Here is an 18,515-nt window from a genome sequence, read left to right as displayed (position 1 = left end):
ACCGGCCAAGGGATCGGAAAACTCGTCGGCGAACACAGGAATTTCGGTAAGTCGACCATGCGCCCAAGAACGCATTTTTAAAGCGCGACAATGAAAAAAATCTACATTGCGCCGCGGATCGCGGAAATTGCGACATTTCCACCGTCTACGCACAACGCAAAAATGCCTAAATTTCGCAAATTCGAAGAGCGGAACGGAATTTGCCGCCTACCCTTAGTAATTGTATCCATTTCAGATAGCCAGAGGGTATGCCAAATTTCCCCAGTACCTGTATCATGTAATCCCATCTAAGGGTGTCAAACGCCTGCCTCAGGTCTAGAGTGATACATCCTGCCGTATGGTTGTCTGGAGGGGAGGATGTCATGATATGCCTTCTAATATTAAGCGAGGTGCTGCACGCCGGAACAAATCCACATTGATCAGTGTGGATTAGCTTATGCAAGTGTGGGAGTAGTCGACGTTAGAGAACCTTACTCAGTATTTTGTATTCAGTTGTGAGTAGAGATAAAGGTCTATATCCCGAGATGTCTAATGTCAATCGTCCTGGTTTTGGGAAGGAGACAACAAATGCCTGCATCGTGGTGTGGGGCAACCTTCCTGTGTCTATAGCATCTTTATACAGACGCTCTAACTGCGGCACCAGGGCATTTGAATATGCAAAAAAGAATTCAACTGGAAAGCCGTCTAGGCTGGGGCCTTATTTTGCGGGAGGTCATGAATGGCTTCTTTAATTTCGGCCCTCGTGATAGGGTCAGAGAGACCCTTTTGCGTGATTTGGGTGAGTTGGGGAAATGTTAGGTCAGTTAGGAAAGCATGGAGGGAGTCTTCTGCCATTGGTGCGGGTGTCTAGTATAAGGCTTGGTAATACTCACAGAAAGCTGTGTTAATGTCTTGCTGTGTGTCTACAGTGGTTCCATTTACTGTGGTTATCCTGTGTATCGGGGACTGCGGAGGGTTATCTCGGATTATACGTGCCAGGAGTGGACCAGCCTTGTCGGCTTCCGCATGCTTAGTGTGCGTGTACGCTGTGTAATCTATTTGTCCTAATGTTTCTAATAGCTCTGCATGTTTAATATGGGCTTCCTGTAATGTTGCATCCTGGACACTGCTGCTTCCTTTTCTAATTTATTCAGCGATTTTTCCACCTGTTTTACCTATTGTATATTTCTTTCCTTACCCCTGCTGTGGTGCCAATTGCCATGGCTCTAATCGCCGTCTAGAATGCATACCACTCCACCTGTGGCGAAGAAGCAGTACCAATGTTCTCTGTGAAGGAATTTGTAAATCCCTCAGACAACGTGCTGTGAAAGACCGAGTCCTCAAGCATCCCTGGCCATAGCTTCCAGGTGGGCACTGGGGAGGGAATTCTACCCCATGCTAGAGTGATCTCCAAGGGGTTATGGTCAGAGAAGGTATTTCCCAGATACGTGGCGTGCATGATCTGGGTGTTGGTAGGAAAAGAGCTGAAAATCCTATCTATTCTAGTGTGTAGTTGGTGTAGATGGGAAAAGAAAGAGTACTCTCTACTGCTGGGGTACTTCAACCGCCAGGCATCTCCCAGGGACCATCCCTCTGCCCATCCGCTAAGTGCATCAGCCTGCTTAATGGCACCAGCGCCTTGGAGTGGGGGGTGTGACCTGTCCATACCTATATCGTGTACTGCATTGTAGTCCCCACCTAGAATCCACGGATAGGCTGCCCAGGGTGCAAGTACAGAGTTAAGGCTTAGAAGGAATTTTATCCTGCTCAAAGTTAGGGGTGTATATGCTCCCTAGCACTATTGGTGTGCCATCTAAGGTGCCTCTTATCAGTATGTATCTCCCCATTGGGTCCACCCGTTGCTCTAACGCCTCGAAGGGGACCCCGCTCCGTATCCTGATGGAGGCGCCTCAGGCAAAGGTGAGGTAGGATGTGGAGAAGACTTGGCCTCTCCATTTCTTGCACAATTTGGCTACCTCGGCCGCGGTGAGGTGAGACTCCTGCAGGGAAACTATGTGTGCGTGTCGTCTGCTTAACTATGCGTGAATTCTATGCCTCTTATATATTTACCCCAATCCCCTCTCATTCCAAGTTATTATTGTGTAGTTATCCTGCATGTGTATGTGTAGATTACCGGTATTCTGTGCATATCCAGTGAGAGTAGGTCTGCAGTGTGCAGTGTAGCCAGGCGGTGGACCAGACTCTGCCAACGTTTGAACTCTAATATTTAATACTCGGTCCAGAGATAAAACTCTGCTGGTCCAAACTATATATACAACGATGTTAATGATTAACAGTGTAGTTGTTGCTTTCGCCATGGGTGTGTGTGGTTCTAGCAGGCTAGCTATTTAGATAGGAACGGTGGGAGCTTGTCACGGACCGGTTTTAGTAACATGCTTCTAGATCGGAGCTTCAGAGAGAAGGGACCTCTATGGGTACATAGATTATACTTATGGCATGTATCTCAATCAGCAATCACTTCCCACCTAAACAGAGCAATCTCTAGCCCAAGAAGCCCTCTGCAGATTGCGGCGTGATACCAATGAACAATGCTATGCTATTTTCAGAGTCTGAGTGTACAGCTTGGTCCTCAGAGGAGTCCGAGGATATGTGATGTGTGCCTTCCCGGAACATACTGGCCATTTTCAACGCCTCCGCTCGTCCCTTCTGGGCCAAGTTCGGAGGGGGGTTTCTGTACTGGGATGTAGTGTTCATCACTCGGCGTCGCAGCCGTTGACTCCGTTTGGGCTTTGGGGCATTAGAGGCACTCTGTGAGGATGGCCTGGACCTCGAGGGGGAACGTGACTTCAAGCCATTTCTCCACCTCTTCTGGGGTATCAAAAAACTGCGTTGTTTGGTCATGAATCACTTTTAATCCGGCTGGGAATAACCAGGCATATTTAATGCCTAGTGCTCTGAGTTTGTTCTTCGTGACTTGGTATTGGGACCGTTTCCGTTGTACCAGAATACTATAGTCTGGATAAACGACACCCTCTGATTCTCATACTGAATTTGGGACAACTCTCTGGCCTTCTGTAGCAGTACATTCCTATCTCATTTTCACTATCAGTGGACGGGGCTAGGCTCCCACCATCGGCCTGCCGGTGGGAATTCTGTGTGCTGAAGTACTGGGTATTTTAGACCCAGCGGTGCAGGGGCACACACCCTATGACTTCTGGGTTCACCCTGTTCCGGACCTACAGAAACACAGAGTCTTCTGGGTGAAGTCAAAGATTCGTTTATTGGCTGCAGACCAATGACAGGTATCCTAGAAGTACAACAGCGTGTATGTTCTCAGGAGACTGCTGAAAATCATAGGAACGGACTTCATCTTAAATACGCTTTTCCCCGCCTCAAGCATACATTCCTAGGTTTTATGATACGGCAATATACAAGTGTACATTACAAAGAAAAGGCAGAGTCATGATGACCATCCCACATTCCAGTTCGGCCAGCCCACAATGATTTACACAGTAAGATTCAGATCCCATGTTTGATGTAAAGAGACCCCCCAATAAACCTGAGCATCTCCTGTTTTGGGAAACAAGTCATAAAGCAGGAACAAGCAGGTGTGGAAGAGATTAGCCGGGGGATTGTGTAGAATGAAAGGGTTTATGACGGGTCAAGCCCTGATGCTAATCACAGGTGGACGGAGGAAGGGGAGCTCGTGAGACCGGTTTGACCCGGGGCAGCAGAGCCAGCTGCCCAGGTCACAGAGAAGTCAGAGGGAAAGCCCATGTACTGTGAGGCCCGTATTAACTCCATCATAGCCTATGTGAGGGCAATGACAAGATGGCCACTGCTTCCAAAATGGAACCCGCGTAGTGAAGCTGAATCACGTGTACACAGTGCATTCATAGCTAGAACGGTATATAAAGCACTCGTACATGCCGCATTTACAATTTGCGGTTCGCTAATAACAAGATAGACAGGGGTAGGGCCCTGTCCCCTACGCGGTCCCGAATATTAAAGTACGACAGACCCTCCTTTTGCCCTTACATAGGCAATTACTATACTCATCTTAATCCGAGTCTAGGTCAATGTTCACGAAGTCATGGAGATGTTGCTGTAGCATCATCCTATTACTTAGCTCGTCCCTCGATACAGGTTTCCTTACACATAAGATAGTACAGAGACCACATATCGCAGGAGCACACTGTATACACAGACAGAACAGGAAAAGGATGGCTAAGATCATTCCAATGACCATCAGAACTTTCCAACCCCAGGCAGATATCAATTCCCAGAACCACCCCACCAGTGACCAATCTCCCTTATCCACGTGTATGGCTTCAGATATTTTATGGAGTTTGGAGATGGCTTGATACACTGTTGGAGCATTATCTGGTATGAAAATGCAGCAACTGGATTGGATGACCTTGCATACCCCACCGCGGTCTGCAAGAATAACGTCTAGAACCATGCGGTTCTGCAGAGTCATAAGGCGATCCGCTTGGAGCTCAGCTGTCAGATTACTAAGGGCACCAGCCGTTACATTGACAGTGGATTCAACCACACGAGTCAGCTGTCTCAGGTTCCTACTATTGACCATAGGTCCCCAAAACGGCAGGAAACCCAAGAAGAAGTCTCCTGCTTCCTGACCGGCAGTGTCCTCCTTACTAATCACACCTCTCACAACTCTGGTCTTGTGATAGTCAGAGGCAGCAGTAAATGTCGGCGGTAGCAAGTTCGCAATATAACATGTGCCCGAGAAATCAGGGGGCAGCCATGTATATGCTCGGTCATGACAGATGAAATATGTGCCCTTAGCAGCCAAAAACGCAGGGGAAAACTGTGACGGGAAGGTGTACGTTTCGGTACAGTCACTTCTTCCCAGTTGAGCTCTAGGATTCTGACCATTACCCTGTAAGCAGAACCGACCCATGTGGGGTACGACCCAGATTGGAGATGAGATTTTTCGCTGTCTTTCACCCAGACTAATACTATACCCCGTCGCGTTCCATCCTACATAAGGTCTCAACTCTTCTTTGGGAATAGATGAGTACGCATTGATATCCCTACTCATATCGGCAACTCCTTTCATCAAAGCCTTATTATTGGTGATGGGTCTGATGGAACGCGGTTGGCGAGGGGAGTATGTATCTAGAGCATAGAGAAACATGGTTTGGAATGCCCATGACGATCCATTGTAACTGTACGGCAGCACCAGGTAGGGAATACCCTTGTTAATGGTATGTGGCATTAACCCACACACCCAGCAATTGGTCGTATTCATTACCAGTTGGTGCTGGTGCAAGATCTGGATAAACGAGTTATTTACAAACTCTGATCGTCTGGTCTGTTCGTGCTCAGGCAAAGGGTGAAAGGAGTGAGAGGAGGCAGTAGAAGGAGATATAGGCTGTTGAGTGGGTTCAATGGGCTTTTGAGTGGAGAAAAACACAAATCCTACAATAAACATTATTATGCTACACAGTGTAAAAAGGCACAAAAAGACAAAACATTTACTTTTTACAATTCTACACATCCTTGCGTTAAAGTTCATTTCCTCAATCGGTCTCTCCATCTTAAAAAACTCCATCCTCTACTCGGGCCGCTCGCGGTGGATGAGTTTCTTCTGCTAAGGAGTACGCCTGTCAGTCCAGGGAAACGCCCTAGACCAACCAGAACCGTCGACCTAGCGTCTTCGGCCTGTACCCCAAAGTCTTGGCACCGCGACCCTGCGGCAGAACCCGGATGGTGGTTCGAAAAACAAAAATCAAGAAAGTCCTTCAGATGGGAGAGCAAAAATGTCAAAAGGGAAAATAGTGAGGAAATCTTTATTTGTCCATGGGCCTAGGTCTCAAATTATAACGGAGACGGCCAGGTGCTGTTTGGTCTCGGAACAAAAGTTCAGGCTCAGTGGTGTCCAGTCGACTTGATGGTGGCACAGCTTCCTGCAGAATAGTGTCACTCTCTTGGTCTGAAACTGTGCCTCTTATGCGTGCGTCACTGAACGGTACAAAGCGAGGTACAATGTCTGTCTCTGAGTCGGCGATACCCTCCTTGACCCACTGGTCATATGGCAGAGGCAAAGGGACTACCTTGCAGTGGGTACCATGAATCCAGTGCTTCTTCCCTTTCACTCGCACTGCTGATCTTGTTGAAAGAAGAACAAGATGAGGGCCGATCCAGCGAGGCTCGTCGTTGCTCTTGCGCTGGAAATTTCGGACTAGCACCCACGTACCAGGGTTGATGGGGTGTCCAGGAGGTTCAGAGGCTTGGGGAAGAGTATCATGTACCTGTTGGTGCAAAACACGCAGTTTAACAGTCAAATCATACAGGTAATCGAGCAGTACTGGATGTTCTATTTCGCTAAATTTCGCCGGTCTTGGCACGCCCCATACATTAGCCGGGCGGCCAAAGACGACTTCATAAGGGCTAAGTCCCACTCGTGAGTGTATGGTCATTCTGGTGGACAGGAGTGCTAGGGGCAGAGCGTCAGGCCATTTAAGACCAGTGCTCGCCTGGATTTTGGCCAGCTTGAGCTTTAAGGCTCCATTGTAGCGTTCTACTAATCCAGCTGATTGGGGGTGATTTGCAGCGTGGAACTTCTGCTTTATCCCTAGCCCTTCACATACATTCTTCATCACTTTACCCACAAACTCACTTCCGTTATCACACCACACCATTCTTGGCATCCCAAACCTAGGGAAAAACTCCTTCACAAGGGCTTTGGCTGTGGATAGGGCAGTGTTATCTTTCAGAGGATAAGCCTCAATCCATTTTGAGAAAGCACAAACAACCACCAGTACATATTTCAGGTTGTTGCATCTTTCCATATGAATAAAGTCCAGCTGCAAAACTTCAAATGGACATGATGGGGGTGCAAAGTGACCAGCCGGAGTTGGGGTTCCCCTACCAGGGTTGTACTTCAAGCATACTATGCAATTCTTGACCACGTTCTCTGCACACTTGGGAATCCCAGCATTCTGCCATACTGGAGCCAACAACTTGCATATACCTTTCGTACTAATATGTGCCATTCCATGTGCCATAGTAACCACTGGAAGCACATATGCATCAGGCAACAACCATCGCTTATGTTCTGTCAGATCAATCCAACAACCATTCTCATCCAACTTACCCATACTTTCTCTCCACTTGCTTAACTCTTCCTCTGTGGCTTCAGCTTGAAGCAACTTCACACTCTCTATTGTGTTCTCACACATTCCCACATCATTAACCCATCTTGCGGGACCTGCAACATACATTCTAGTCTTCACATTCTGTGCTGTTTCTCTCGCGGTCTCATCAGCAAACGCATTCCCACGTCCAACATCATCTGTGACTTTCCTGTGCGCACTACATTTCATGATCGCAACTTGCAACGGTAGGGTCAGTGACTCAAGGAGATCCTTCACCAACTTGCCATTCTGAATTTTAGCTCCATGTGACGTCAGGAACCCACGCTCTTTCCACAAACGCCCAAAATTATGAGCCACGCCAAAGGCGTACTGGCTATCTGTGTATATATTCACTCTCATTCCTTCAGACAACACACATGCTCTCGTGAGGGCGATTAGTTCTGCTGCTTGGGCCGAATTATGTGGCACTCGTGCAGTTTCCACGACCGTGTGTAAAGTCGTGATAGCATATGCAGCAGTCGTGTCACCATTAGGGAGTTTGAAACAGGACCCATCTACCCATAAAGTGCCATCACACTCAGTCAGGGGAGTATCTTTCAGATCTACTCTCCCTTTCGTCTCTTCTTCTGTTCTGAACAGACAGTCATGCTGTTCAATCTCATCTAAGTCTGCTGGAATTGGCAACAATGTAGCTGGATTCAGCGTATTGCATCTTTTTATGTGTATGTGATTAGCTAACAGTGTAAGTTCGTAGCCCGATAATCGTGCACTGGTCAAGTGTTGTGTCTTGGTTCTATTTAATAATGTGTCTACAGCGTGTGGAACCATGACAATCAATGTGTTGTCCATTACCAAACCAGCCGATTGTCGGATAGACATCGCTGCAGCAGCTGTCGCTCTCAGACAGCTTGGCAATGCCCTCGCTACAGGGTCCAAGGTAGATGAAAAATATGCGCATGGGCGCGGTCTGTCGCCAAAAGGCTGTGTTAACACTGACAACGCACATCCATCTTTCTCGTGAACATACAATGTAAAAGGCTTACTGTAGTCGGGAGTACCCAACACAGGTGCTGAACATAATGCATTACGCAATTCCACAAAACTTTTCTGGCACTCTTCAGACCATGGGATAGGATTCGGTGTGTCTTTGCATGTTAAGGCTAACAAAGGTTTTGCCAGCAAGGAAAAACTAGGGATCCAATGCCTACAGTATGAGGTAATGCCCAAGAAAGCACGTACTTCTCTCTGTGTTTTCGGCACACTCAACTGTGCAATGGCTTGAATTCTTTCTGGGGTCAGTTTCCTTCCCTCCTTCGATAAGAGATGACCTAAGTAGGTCACTTCTTGTCGACAATATTGCAGCTTAGAGAGAGACACTTTGTGATGGAAAGCGGATAAATGGCGCAACAGTGATAATGTGGCTTCTTTACAGATCTTCTCAGTATCCGCAGCGATCAGTAAATCGTCCACGTACTGAATCAGGATAGCGCCACTAGGTAAAACAAGTGCATCAAGCTGCGCTTTCAAAGCCTGACTGTATATGGATGGACTCTCACAGTAGCCCTGGGGAGCGCGTTTGAAACGGAAGCTTCGGCCTCCCAGACTAAAACCAAAAATATCTCTGCTCTCTTCTGCAATTGGGATACTAAAGAAAGCATTCTTTAAATCGATCACTGAAAACCATGCAGCAGAGTCTGGAATCATCGTTAACAAGGCAGTTATATCAGGGACAACCGGAAACTGTGGCACAACAATCTTATTAACCTCTCTGAGATCAATCACAAATCTGTAAACAGGTGGCTGTGAAGGATCCGTTCGTTTTAAGACAGGTAAAATCGGACTATTGCAAACGTTGCCTCTTGTCTCTTCAATCACACCCTTATTAATCAAGTCGCTGACAATGTCTAACAATGCTTTCTGCCCTTCATTAGAGATCTTGTACTGGGGAATACGTGGCAGTCTGACTTTAGCCTTTAGAGTCACCACATATGGCGGTATTTCCAAGAGGCCCACATCATTGGGACCAGTAGCCCAAAGGGCATCCGGAAGGGATGACAATTCAGGTGGCATCGTGTTTTTAGACAAGTACATTGGGGAAATCACTTTCTTGCCTAATGTAAGTTGTACTCCTGAAGGAGAACAATACAGTGTAGCGTGCAATCTTTTCAACAAATATAATCCCAGCAAATTCTCACCACAACCTGTTGTCAGGATCAGGGGTGCTTTCAGCTCGCAAGGTCCAACAGAAAGTGACATGGGACTGGAAATCGGGTTCCTAACCGGGGCGCCAGAAAAACCTACTGAAACATTTATATCGCCAGACAAAGGTGCGCCAGGGAGTTTTGAATGCATGATTGAACTCTTTGCAGCACCAGTGTCTAGCAGAAAAGGCTCCTTTACATTTGCTGTAGTCACCTCAACATACGGTCCACTCTGATCCACTGGCACTGAAACAACTCCCTCTCTCTGTCTATGGCTGTCCTAGTAATCAATATTCTCTGCATCACCGTCCTCTGCATAATAATCATTATTATAATACTGAGCCGTATTGCTAATCGCGTTAGCTTGCTGATCAAAGCTATTGATGGTACTTTGAGGCGGCAGAGGACGCGCGTTCTGGGGAACACTTCCACGCCCTCTGCCTCTAGGAGCTTGCTGACCACCCCTTCCTCTTGCGCCATACGCATTACCGTTCCGCTGCATTAATTTAGGGCAACTGTATTTAAAATGACCTTCCTCTTTACAGTATGAACATTGGTTGGGACCTACAGGGACACGTGGTTGGTAATACCCGTTCATTTGCTGGTTTGTCTGAAACTGTTGGGGTTGGTGATAGACACCTTGGGGTTGCCTATAATTATTACCACCTCCAAGTGGCGGATAGGCCTGCTGTAAAAGGACCTTTGTCTTTAGTTCCTTCGTTTTCTTCTCCGTTCTATCTTTCTCGTCTTTATCTCTATTTTCATAATACTGTGCAGTAGCCAGTATTTGCGCTGAAGAAGAAACAGCCCAAGAGCTTTCCGAATCTTTTAACTTTTTACACAGGTCAGGAAGTAAATTCTGCACAAACTTATCCACAAACAGCCGTTGGCCACCCTCAGTACTCATATCTTGCCCACTGTGGTCAATAAACGTTTCTTCAAACCTAGTAAAGAAGTCTGACACTGTCTCATCTTTCTTCTGCTTGCATGCAGATAACTTATCCCAATTTACGCGCATCGCAGGCATTATTGTCTTCATATACGTGATGATTCTACCAGGCAATTCAGCTACTAAAGGTTCTGGTTTCGCACCACCAGTTTGTCTAGCATCAGCAGCAACAATGTTAGTCCATGTATCCCCTAGTTCTGCATTGTGATCTACATTACGAATTGATCCCCATAGAGGCTGTGGAACAACATTACCAAACAACATGTCTATATCGGCCAGATTCATAATGCATGACCCTGCCGTCTGTGACAACTCTTTATAATAACCTGCTGGGTTTTTACGGGGATCAGGCAAGGACTGCTTAAGTGCTAACACCTCAGAGCGCTTCCATGGAACATGCACCCAAACACGCTGGAAATGCGCTGCCACAGCGGGGTTACCACCGGCAGCTGCAACCGCTTCCTTCCATACCGGGGGAACTTCTCTCATAGGGTATTGTCGCGCTTTTGCCTTTTTCCCCACAAGGACCTCTTGCTCAAACAATGACTGTTGGCAATCGTCATTCCTTAAGGACAATACAACCGCAACTGTTTTATCTACTTCGCGGTCCACAATTATACCAGTTCCAAAATCGAACCTCACTCTACACAATTCCTGCGGGTTCGGATTTTTACCACTATCCTCCAATTCTTCACAGAGAATTTCGCACATTTTCTCAAACACATATCTCTGTTTCGGGGCATCCCATTGATGGAAAGTGTTAACAACCGATTCCACATCATACAGTGAAGGAAAAACGATCCATCTACGCGCCATGTGATCTATTACCTTTTTCTCATCGGGGTTAGGCAATTGGCTGCGCAACTGCTTACGCTGTAAACCAGGAGTTGCACCAGATGACCCAAAGAGAGGAGACATTAATGTAGTAACCACATTAGCTAAGCGCTGTCGCGCTGAAGGAGAAGCTGAGGCGAGAACAGGGGGAAAAACAGAGGGAAGAAAAGAGGATGTAGAGACAGGTACTGGAGTGGTGGAAGGAAGAGTGTTAGGGGAGGCAGTTACTGGATTAGGCAAAGTCGCAGGAAGTGCGGGGGCAGTTGGAAGCACAACTGGAGGCGCTTGAGAGGACTGCGTTACAGGAATAGGAACTGGCTGCAAAGCAACTGGCGGTTGCGGCAAGGCTTGCAGTATATGCACTGGAGGCGGCATATTTACAAGCTGGGGAGGCGCCGTGGCAGTTTGAGCATACGGGGGTGGTGAACTCAACAAATGTGACATCAGGGGATCTTTCTCTTTTTCTTCTGACTCATTCTGCTTAGAATGTGACAAAGCTGGGTAACATTTGTCAATCCCTAACTTACGCTGCCTGTGCAATTGCTCATTCATTTGCTCCTCTTCATTGTCTTTAAATTGTACAGCTGCTTGCATTACTGACATACCTCTCTCTCTCTTATTCTTTTTCGCTAACTTAATTTCCTTCTGTTTGGCTTCCTTTCGCCATAAGCGGAAAGAGTCAAACATCGCCGGCCGGGCTTTCTTCTTAAACAATTTAATTTCCAGATTATCTAAAATATCGGTATCAAAACTACCATTTTGGGGCCATTTTAAAACACCATCTTTCCTGGTGTAGTGGATCCACACTTCGTTATATGCAATGGGGCCTACGCCATGTTTCACATAGAGCTCATAAGTTGGAGTTCCAACCGGAGGAACCGGACATGATTCCTCTAGCTGGAAATCTTTTCCACAACCCAAACAGAATAATCTACCAAATAGTCCAGAACCAGGCATCTTCGCTCACTAGTCTAGATCCAAACGTCAAAGGATTATCGATTACGATAGCCTCGTGAATACACGAGTCCTCTGGTTTTGGCGTTTGCAAACTCCAAAGTACCAATTCAAATGATCCCGAAGGATACCAAAACAAATGGGAGACGCTCCACTTATACTTAACTGAATATTGCTGATCGATGACGTCACCAGAAGACTCTCTCGATTGTTTCGCTCTCTCAAAACTCGTCAAGGGTCCAAAACAGGTCGATTAATCAGGGCAGCAGTCCTTCGTAGCCGTCGGGACGCGGAGAACCTCGCAGAAAAGACTTTCGGACCACGTCGACATGCAGGGGTCGATGAAGTGGCGGCCTTCCTCCGGAATTTCCACACGAAGCTCCTCACGAACCTCTGGCTTGGACTGGTACCGCTGAAATCGTCCCGAGTTGGGCGCCAAACTGAAGTACTGGGTATTTTAGACCCAGCGGTGCAGGGGCACACACCCTATGACTTCTGGGTTCACCCTGTTCCGGACCTACAGAAACACAGAGTCTTCTGGGTGAAGTCAAAGATTCGTTTATTGGCTGCAGACCAATGGCAGGTATCCTAGAAGTACAACAGCGTGTATGTTCTCAGGAGACTGCTGAAAATCATAGGAACGGACTTCATCTTAAATACGCTTTTCCCTGCCTCAAGCATACATTCCTAGGTTTTATGATACGGCAATATACAAGTGTACATTACAAAGAAAAGGCAGAGTCATGATGACCATCCCACATTCCAGTTCGGCCAGCCCACAATGATTTACACAGTAAGATTCAGATCCCATGTTTGATGTAAAGAGACCCCCCAATAAACATGAGCATCTCCTGTTTTGGGAAACAAGTCATAAAGCAGGAACAAGCAGGTGTGGAAGAGATTAGCCGGGGGATTGTGTAGAATGAAAGGGTTTATGACGGGTCAAGCCCTGATGCTAATCACAGGTGGACGGAGGAAGGGGAGCTCGTGAGACCGGTTTGACCCGGGGCAGCAGAGCCAGCTGCCCAGGTCACAGAGAAGTCAGAGGGAAAGCCCATGTACTGTGAGGCCCGTATTAACTCCATCATAGCCTATGTGAGGGCAATGACAAGATGGCCACTGCTTCCAAAATGGAACCCGCGTAGTGAAGCTGAATCACGTGTACACAGTGCATTCATAGCTAGAACGGTATATAAAGCACTCGTACATGCCGCATTTACAATTTGCGGTTCGCTAATAACAAGATAGACAGGGGTAGGGCCCTGTCCCCTACGCGGTCCCGAATATTAAAGTACGACAGTGCCCTCTCTACACAGAAGAAATCCGAGAGGCCTTCCGGGGCCACATGTTCTCTGAACCATCGTTCCATGAATGCAGTTGCATTCGACCCCTCGCACTGTTCTGGCAGGCCAATTACTCGAATTTTGTTGCGTCGGACCCTCCCCTCTGCGTCATTCGCTCTATTCTGGAGCCCCGCTACCTGCCGCTGGAGTCGTTGGAGTTGTTCCCTGTGTTCGTTATGTTGCGGTAGCAACTCTGCCAGACCGAGTTTGTTGTCCTTGACTGTGGCGACGAGCTTGGTGTGGTCAGCCTTTAGAAGAGTGAACCCAGTTGTCAGGGTACCTATTTGTTGCTCTATTGCCTTTCTCGAGTCCCTCACTTCTTGTAAGATAAGGTCCAACTTGTCTGGTGGGGACTCCAAATTAGTTGGTGGGATAGTGTTAGTCATTTGTGGGGAGAGCTCTATTTCCTCTGTAGGCTGTGTTTCGACGTTATTAGGGTACGCATTTTTACCCCTGGGGTGTCCCATTGTGCAGGTTAGCTTTGTGTCTCACTTGCAGCCGGGCAGCAGTGGGTACCGCACGGGGTCACCGGTGAAGGTCGCAGTCAGTGCCCGCAGGTCCCTGATCGGCAGGCTCAGGCTGAGCAGGAGTTCGGGGGCAGGAGGCTAGCGTGCACCAGGTTTTTATTGTTGTGTCTTTTATTCGAGTGCCGTCCAAAGCTCTCGGTAGACGTCAAGGGAGGCAACACCACTGCCCCAGCAGCGACATGCCAGAACTCCCAAATGGGTGAGTACCCCCAGCAGTGTTCCCCGGCCATAACCCTCTGGTATTGAGTTGTGTCCCATGCATCCGGGCCTCCGTCCCAGGCCACCGCAGCCTGCGAGAGCCTAGTAGCTGTAGGGTAGGTGCTTGAGGAAGGGTCGTGCTTCTGTCCCCCTTGTGTCGCTGCACCGTGCACCCACCCGTCTGCAAGGCCAGGGGATCGTGTGGGGGAGTGCCCTCTCTATCCTTGCTACTTTCCAGTTAAGCTGTATCCGTTCCAGTCGAGGGCATAGATCCCATTGGGATGCTCGGTCTTCGTGCGGCTATCCGCCTGTCCGGCCGGTCTCCACCATCCAGACAGGCCCCTCCATCCTCTGCACACTTCAACTTCGTCCAAGCCGCCGAGCCGTGACCGAGCTCCACTGCACTTAGGCCCAGTCGTCGCGAGCCCACAGCACCTTTGCAGATCTACAGCGCCTGTAGCACTGACGACGGAGTGGGTGCTCCCCAAGGCCGTACAGCTCGGCGGGTAGATCGATTCAGGGTGGGCCACGGCCGTGCCAGGAGTGTCTCTTTTAGGGGAGGGAGTCAAAGCCCTCACGGTTCATGAGTGTCCCTTCTGTGTCATAGTACACCACCTCACCTGCTAGTGGGGCAGGCGGCAGTCGAGGCTTTGGGGTGCCCGTGCAGATCTGCAGGGCAGCGGGGGGCAGGCGACAGGGCCGGGCGGTCAATCACATCCTCCTAGGCGTCGGATGTGTCAGTGCCGCCAGCCGACCATGCTTATCATCCAATGGTCACACCTCAACTGTGGGATCGTGGGGTCTCCGAGCTTCGCCTTGCCACACCTCCGGAGTCCGGTTACTCAGTGGGAATCTCCGCCCCACCTCTCCCGGGCCCACAGTTGTCTTTCGGGGGCTCCGGCGTATGGAAGTCTGAACTCTTCCTCTCCCTTGGTCTGCCTTGCCGGACCACCTCCCAGCACCATCACCATCAGGTGAGTCCCTGCTTTTATGCGATGCAGGTAGGCTGGGCTGTCGCCCCGCACAGTCGGCCTTCACGGGGGGGGGGTTGGTAATCAGCTCTGCAGGCCCTTGGAACCACCCCTGTCACAGTCGCAGTCGATCGCAGGTTTCCTTGTTCCCAGGTATTCGCCTTCAGGGCCCCCTCCAGAGCTCACCAGGGGCGGTCGTATATGTATAGGGATGGATATGTATAAGCCCGTGACTCGGGAGTCGGCGTCGGCTGTCCCAGGGCGCCCCCAGCATCTGCAGGCCAGGCCGCGGCTCATGCAGCCTCCACCCGTCTCCCCATTCTTCGCTGACACAAGCAGGAACACCAGTCCCTCGGGCCCCCAGATTTCAGCCAGGCTTCATACCAATTCTCAGCAGCACCTCCTCCGTATTTTTAGGGGCCGATGCCGCTGATCTATTAGGATTTGGACAGAATTTCTACAGTCTCGACGTGGAGCTCACTCACAATGCGTCCGCCATGCTTGGCGGTTAGCCACGCCCCCGGGGAAACCATACAATCTTACGGGTTTTGAAGTTCAGAATGTGCAGAATTCTGACTTACTGACCTCCAAATGAGCGGCAATTTCACACTGGGGAAACTCTCCAGTTATCCCCACGGAACTGATTATTCTCTGGGTGGTACATAAATCCAAGCCCAGTGAGAACAAGGAAAAAAAGATAAGAGATCAAGTCTTTGCAGCTTTTTTGGTGGAGGCTAGATGTTGAAGCAGAGGAGTGAGGATTTCCAAGGCACTACCAGAGATAACATATGATGGACCTATGTTACCATTTGCTGCTTATTTCCATTACTAAGAAACAAATTACCTACATTTTCAGTGCACCATCTTCTGATTAGTCTCATTAGGTGGTATTAAATAAACTGCTTTTATTATATTTTCATATCCATGCCTTTTAATTTCATCTGATCAGTGGGGACCCCCATTGAAATCTAGATCATATCCCGTTTGTGATTTAGCATGGCTACCAACGCCTTCAGGACCAAAGAGCACTTATATCACCATCCTCATGAAGCTAGTTCCAGATATCTGAGACCAGATGGCAGTCATAAAGGGGCATACGACTTTCCCATCTCCTAACACACCCATTGCTATAAACCCCAAATTCACACCTGCACTCCGATCCGCCACCTTCTAAGAGTGGGAGAAGGAGACTGCAGAATTATGAGCCACCTTTTTTGAGGCACAAACATCAAATCATTTGAACAATGCAAAAACAATTTCTGGATCACGGAGAAGTTATGACTCCAGTACTACCAACTCAGGCACTGGGTACTATGCCCCTCTAATCTTGCGGAAGCTACTAGGCCACTAACCCATTTAAAAAAAACTTGTGTGGATATTTGAGGGCTTGAAGCGCCTGCTATCCAAAACATATTGTGCCATCCAAGAATCTAAACTAAGAGTGGGCGGAATTTGGAAAATTATCGCGAAATTGCGCAAAATCTCCACGAGCATGCGAAACTTTCGCGAAGATGCGGAGATTGCTTTTCCCGCCCGTTCGTGATGTGTATTTGCGTGCTCGTGGGAAAATATATCTCCAACTTGCCCATGCGTTCGCTAATGGGCGCGGGCATCTTGCTCGCGATGCTTATTTCCTGTTCGCGATCGCAATGACGTTTTCGCGACCGCAAAGTCTCGTGGGATAGCGCGACCGGATATCAACAATCCAGCATCATGTGGCGCGCGCAAACGCAGGGACACGGTAAGTTGCAACCGCGCCCGCGAGAATGCATTTTTAAAGCGCTAACAAGAAAAAACGTCCGTTTCACGGCAGTTTGCGAAAGCTTTGACATTTTCGCGCTCTCTGCGGAACGCCAAAATGTAAAAATATCGCAAAGTCGGCGAGCGGAACGAAATTTACCGCCCAGGCCTACTCTAAACCCTGCTTCCCTCACAAATACCAGTTGAGATGGGATATAGCTTTGGAAAAGACATAGTCCCAAAGACTGGCAACTCCTGTTAGCGGCTATACAGAAATCCTTCTGAAGCATTCTCCAGAGGAAATCAGCTTATAAAGTGATGGTTCAATGGTTCTCACACCCACTAGGCTCCATCATATATATCCCCACAGGTTCACTGATAGAATATCAACGCTCAAAATATCCCCATATATATAAATATCGAGTCATAAATATTGATGTAAAAAATATAGACATCCTATATTCATGATGGCAAGTATAAAAATATCGAAACAATATTGATGCAAAAAATAGTGTTAAATATATTAAATAATAAAATTCACTTAAAAAAAAAATTTAGATTTAATTATATTTTAACACATATGTGAAATAAATTAAATATTTTTAAAAATGAAACATACATATATAACATTATATATATATATATATATATATATATATATATATATATATATATATATATATATATATATCAATCCGCAATCACAGCGTAAACGCTGTTGTTAGCCTCCCCCTCACTCACTTATGATGGCGGTCCGCAGCGAGGTGGCAATCCTCAAAATCTAAACCAAACGCTGTAATTCCTTTGTACTCGAAACACACAGCAGCCACGGACAACTCTTGAGCTTCAAAATAGTCCTTTATTGGAGCATCGACCAGACGACCAACTCTCCGCGTTTCGGGATAACAATCCCTTGCTCACGAGTAAAGTGTGCAAAAACAAGGAAGTGTTTTAAAACAATCATGTGGTTTCAAATTAATAGAAAGTGAAAACATACTTTGCGGTATTTCACTACATCGCTCTGTTTTTTTTAAACTTTAAACAAGTATTTGTTGATTACAGCTTGTCATATTGCGTATTCATATAACCAAACTCGAGACACTAAATAGCAAATTTAGAGTGAACAATAATATGGCAATCTAATACCTGATATCAGAATTTTTCAACTAATCTGTAACGCCCCAGTGGGCGAAAATAGAAGTGAAGATCCAATTACAGCCACATAATTATTTAGAACACTCAACAATTCTGCCCAAGTGGGCCAGATGAGATACTTTAGTTCTCTTGCGTTTCCTCATGGTTGGCCACAATTCTTTGCATCTAAAATTGAAAGGAAAAACAGATATATCAATAAACATTGACTCAAATTGACCACTTAATACAAAAAAACTGATTTTGTACACTCAAACAACAATATTTAAAAACTTTTTTTGCCTAAGTTTCTAAAATTTGAAACAGCTAGTCCTCAATCGGACATCATGAATTCCTTGAAACACTTGAACATTTTAACTGTATACATTTCAAAATCACCCTAAGTGTACAGCCAATTCTTCATCACAATTGTGGCCAGTAGGTGCCAGAGTCCTATACTGAATGATGAGTTTAGACTCAAGGCGTCTCAGATCTTGAACTCTATTGCCTCCTCTTTCATTTGCCTTTACTGAATCAAGAACACAAAAACTCAGTAAATCACTGGCGCGTAGATGTTCTAAAATTCTGATCTTAGCTTTATGA

The sequence above is a fragment of the Triturus cristatus genome, chromosome 4_2 (genome assembly GCF_964204655.1).
Source record: "Triturus cristatus chromosome 4_2, aTriCri1.1, whole genome shotgun sequence".
Classification (NCBI taxonomy): domain Eukaryota; kingdom Metazoa; phylum Chordata; class Amphibia; order Caudata; family Salamandridae; genus Triturus; species Triturus cristatus.
This window is presented reverse-complemented; position numbering follows the sequence as displayed.